At 40.2% G+C, this 5,499-nt stretch overlaps 1 long non-coding RNA gene across 1 annotated transcript; it reads right to left on the reverse strand.

Annotated features, from left to right (window-relative positions):
- Positions 1-3,394: 3,394 nt before the first annotated feature.
- On the reverse strand, positions 3,395-4,636 carry LOC123169337 (uncharacterized). The gene is made up of 2 exons (XR_006484753.1): positions 4,560-4,636; positions 3,395-4,363 (listed from the first exon to the last, which is right to left on the reverse strand). It is a non-coding gene; the product is annotated as an uncharacterized lncRNA (long non-coding RNA).
- Between the last annotated feature and the right edge of the window lie 863 nt (positions 4,637-5,499).

The raw sequence follows: 5,499 nt of genomic DNA on the forward strand, positions 1-5,499 counted from the left end.
CTTGGTTTCCACCGATCAATTGCTAGGTATGGGCCGGCCCATTTAATTAGGATACTAATGCGATGATGCGTGGATATTTTTGTTTGAATAGTCCCACCTCGAAGAATCAACAATGTTCTTAATCGAAGAAGAATTGAAGAGCTAAGTACTAAATTACTAAGACATAAGGAGCTGTTAATTAGTACCACCTCGCCTATATGTCTAAATTCAAACTGAAAGCGTAAATTTACGGGAAGAAGCGCATTGTGACGGTGAACCCGACAAAGTCAATCCGTGCTTTATTATTAGGGAGAGATTAAACTGAAAGCGTAAAATTACGGGAAGAAGCGTATTGTGACGGTGAACCCGACAAAGTCAATCCGTGCTTTATTATTATTACTAGCAAAAATGCCCGTGCGTTGCAACGGGAGAATGCAAGGTGCGAGAATCAAGCTAGTGGCATAAATATTGTATTGGTGCAAATACTTATCATGTATTTTTTTACCATTAAATCACTATTCTTTCTTAATTACAATATACCATGAATAATATTTGCTCTCCTCCGTAGCTCAGAAATAAATGGTTCAAACTAGCAATTTAGTTCGGGAAATCAGCCAAATAAGTTAATAGTACTCCCTCTGTTTCCTTACGTTTTGGTGGTTCAAATTAAACTACCAAAACGTCATATATTTAACAATGGAGGGAGTACTTCTGAAATTATGTATAGGAAAAATTGCGCCCTTGTTGACATGTTTGTTACCACAAATTATTTTACAATGTAAGATTATACAAACAACAATATATGTCCCAGCCTTTTTCCAACAAATGACAGAGTGGAGGCCATGTACACATTGTTAAAGAATGAGAATATCAGACTTATATATGGTTGGATGGATTGTACCTACAAAAATTCCCTACAAATAAACATATCTTCTTTGCTGAATGTAACTTCACCAATCAAACCTGAAGAATCCCAGAAAAAATCAATCATAGACTTCACATGGAATCAAACTTTTTTTTTCGAAACGGAGGCATAAGATTTCCCTCATCTATTAAATAAGGAGAGAATAGAGTTAGAGTTTTACAGGACACCCCATACAAGCGACATGACAATTACTCACACAAAATTATAGTCCCTAGTTTCTTTGCGCCGGCAGTAATCCATAACTTTGCCTCTCCAATGATGGTTTGGAGGAGAATAGGTGGTGGCGCAAATTTTTGCCGAAATACCCTAGCATTTCGCTCGTTCCAAATGGTCCAAGAGGTGAGCATGATGAGAGAGGTCATGGCATGCCAATTCGGGTTTGGGTCATCGGTTCTCTTGACCCACCACTTCTTGACGGAGTCATCAAGATGCCATTCGGTAATGTTGACGTGAGGTAGCCCAAGCTTCTCGATGATAGATCTCCAAAGCCTAAGTGTGACACGACACTTGAAGAAGAGGTGTGGCCCCGTTTCTTGCTCTCTCTTGCATAGTGGACAAAGACCACAATTGACCCAACCACGCTTCTCCAATCGATCGGCAGATGAATTGATGCCTAAAACTGCTAGAACGAACATGTTCAACTGAATTGTTTTCGGCACTGGATCAACTCATAATCTTACTTATACATTAAAATGTATGATGCTTATAAACCGAGATAATTTTTTAGAGCAGCTAAAAAATAATGTACAGGGACTGCCCGTAGCATAATTGATGGTTACATGAAACATCTAAAATTTTAAGAATCAAACATGATCCAAGGAAGTGACACACATCTGCAAGTATCTAATAATAAAATCCATATGAAAGATAACCTCCACTGATTGAAAAATTGTGAGTTCCACTCCTTTGCTTCAATAGCAACGGCCACTTAGTCCAGCACATCCCCATTGTCATAGATCAGTAGAAGGCAAAAATGGATACACATCTATATGGGCCTACTCCTATCATAGTTTATACATAGCAACAAACTGAGATTACATATGGCTACATAATAAGATTCCTTTGCATCATAGTGTTCTTACTTTGAAATATGGTAGCACCAAATTGGAAGATTTTAATTTGTTAGTTTTGGCACAACGGAAAATTCAATGCATATACCTACTCAACACCAGGATCAAGCAGCAGCACGTTGAGTGAAACTAACAAATTTCAGTCACTGTCTGCTGGATTTTTTTAGCCATAAGAGTAAGGAAAGCATCTGAATAGATCTCAGTATTCAAAATTAAAATTAACAGACCTACAACATGCATGTTTATGTATAACATGTCTGCAAGCAGTATCTTTTTTGAGGATTACATCAAGACTTAGGCCGACGTCAAGGCTGCATTGTTTTCCTTCCAGAGCTGATCATGGAGTTGGTCCGGGACACCATACGCAACCACAAGGTCTCCATGAGCTTTAGCATCATTGGCTAGTTCATGAGCCAGCCCATTGTTTGTCCCTCTTGACAGTTCTGATGTGATAATGCCTAAAAATTACTCAGCGCAGATTTAATATCAACAATAATTGGGTAGGACAACGATCTGCTTACAGAATCAGCCCCTAGCTCATTTCCCCACTGCGTAGTCGATCTCCACCACCAAGGAGCCTCAGAATACGTTATACAATTCCTTCAGTCCAACTGTAATAGCGCTGGCTTCGGCCTCCTTGACAATTATTCATGCATCCAGAAATGCAAACACGCCACCAAGCTCTAGCACCTTCGCCTCCGACATGGCAATCAAGCATACTCGGAGCCCATGCAATGGGCCCCACGATGATCTTGCACCCTTGTGGCTCAACCGGCGACGTCGTCGGCGGGTCAAGGCAACGGCAGAGCAGGCGTGACATAGATGCCACGAGCTGCTTGGCCGCCTTTCCTCAAAATTCAACACAACAACAAAGAGAACTTGGCTAGAGATTGCACTTGAACACTTAGTTGCAATAGAAATGATTAAAACTTTCAAGAATACAAATTTGGCTGTCCGTTACAGTGGGAGATGCAGTGTATACGACGGCGAAAACAGGCAAGGAAAAAAACAGAAAATGGTTAAATGTGCTTTTACATTCTGACAGCATCCTTTTGCCCTGCATCACATATAGTAATGATGTCACAAGCATGCTCTTGACGAGAACGATTCACATGTGCTGGCGACCTGTAGAGGATGGAGAAAAGGACAGAAGAGGGAGGCTTGTATCTATCAAGCATAAATATTTACTGAATAAAATCGATCTGATCCGTACCAACTTGAGCAGGATTGTCGAATAGCTTCCTCTTATATAGCATCTACATCAGAAAATCCGGCACACCAAATATATACATATGTTCAGAGATGACACAGATATCATTCTGACAATGTAAACCGTAATAAGTTACAACCTCCATTACACATGTAATTTTATCAAATTGACAAGGCAAGTTATAGGAATCGTAGCCTCAAAAATGGTATGTTCCTGTTTGAGATCTTTTATAGAATCAATAAGGTATAACGACATTAGGGATGAAGCATCAAAGATCAATTAATAAAATCAGGGATTAGGGAATCATACTTACCTTGTTAAGAATGATACTGATGGAATTAGTGAAGGGATGTGTGGTACGCAGGCCAATGGACCCGTGCATCCTTGATGCACACATGTACGTACACGAAGGTTGCTGGGTTGATACTTGAAAGGAGATCGATTCATCTGTCAGCCGGACATACACGAACACGATTTTGTTTTGTATCTTTCGGGAAAGGCATCCTTTCTTGACTATGTATCCATTACTAAATGAAAGTTATTTTCAGATTTTTTAACTTGGAAGATCAATAATTAGCCTCGATCCATATCGAGTATGTAGCAGTCCCCTGTTTTCCTTGAAAAAGCAAGATTGCGATTGCACATTTTTTATATTTAAATAGTCAAATTAATACATTTTGTTAAGAAAAAAATCCTTTAGGTGTGCCTTTTGTTTCTCGAGGGTCCACTGGTTCTGTAGTATTTGTGTCTAATTTTTTCTAGAATTCATTTTTTACTTTTTGTGTGGTGTATACAGTCAAACTAACTAACATATGCGTTCAATAGTGATTAGAAGGCACTTTCAGTCAGTTAGATGGATAAAGATCAAGCTTGGCACCACAAAAATTGAGAGGAGAACTGAATATGAATTATCCTCCATTAATCATTCATATGATCCTTAGATCATCGATCTACCAGTACTGGCAGTACATGAGTCTAAACAACATACATCTTGTGTGAGGCAAAATAAAATAAGTTTCATGAGTATCTTATGGCCATACCTGACACATAACATTATCTCACCAAATTTATCAAATCCATGGGAAGCACATTTGAAGAATAACAGGTTGAGGAAAATAAGTGCCAAACCAAATTCTTCTGAGATACTCAATTTCATGAACACAGCACTCCCACTCCTCCCTATATTTGCAGCAAGCAGTTCATGAGAAAATCAACATGCAGTAAATGAGAGGTAGTTGAAGAAATATATCAATAACTTGCGCTGAATATAGCTATCTGATATGGATGTGTCGATCCAACATGAGTTATCTCTGTCTCATGCACTGACTATTGTGTTATAGTTGAAAAAGTCAATTGTGAACCCCATAAAACTAACCACTTGTCATTGACGGGAGCAACTTGAGGCCAAAGTCGGAATCAGCTCACGTGTTCTAGCAAAGGAATATGTGATCTGAACAATGGCAGAGAGATCAGTCCTAGATTTTTTCAAGCAGAACAAATACAAAGATTGCAGAAAAAAGGTGCAGTACTTTCTGACCAGACCAAGAAGAACATTACTTTTTATGACTGTAGATGAAAATTTTACAGAATAATTTGGCAAAAGCTAGTACATACCTCTGGGGTAGCATGTTCGGCAGGGGATGTTCTTCCGGCTCAGATGTAGTACGCTTGGGCGGCGGATTTTCTTCCGGCGAACTCGGCTGAGACGATCCTGGACGACTCTTCAAAAGTTGCGATATGAAGCGATTTAATGGAGATTCCGGTCGAGGGCTCCTTCTAATGGCAGCCAAGTCCCTCTGAAATCTGGGTCGGGCACGCCATGGATTCGTGTTGCAGCACTTATCCTGGGGGAACACGGACTCCGATCCAAATCGGAGACATACGGCAGCAGGAGGTTGAAGATCGTGGTGGTGCGGGAGAAGATTGAGATGGATAGGGAGGGGAACGAGAGCAGGGCGGCGGCGCCGCCAGAGAGGAACGGGCGCGCGGCGGCGGCCCTACCGTACGCATTGAGGAGCCCGTGCTCCTGTGTCCTACACGTATTGTTTTTCTGCAGGCCCATTAAAAAAGCCCCAATCTGGAACGAAACACAAACTTTAAATTGTACTGCGGGTTAATTACCTAAAATTACAGGAGGGTTAGAACGAATCAGGTCGAACGGACGGACGAACATGATATTAGTACCACCTTGTTTATATTACGATTTTGTTCATATAAATCGTAAAAACGTATTATGACATGAGAAAAAAGCGTATTGTGACGGTGAACCCGACAAAGTCAATCCGTGCTTTATTATTATTATATATATTATTATT

Source organism: Triticum aestivum, chromosome 1D, assembly GCF_018294505.1.
Source record: "Triticum aestivum cultivar Chinese Spring chromosome 1D, IWGSC CS RefSeq v2.1, whole genome shotgun sequence".
Taxonomy (NCBI): Eukaryota; Viridiplantae; Streptophyta; class Magnoliopsida; order Poales; family Poaceae; genus Triticum; species Triticum aestivum.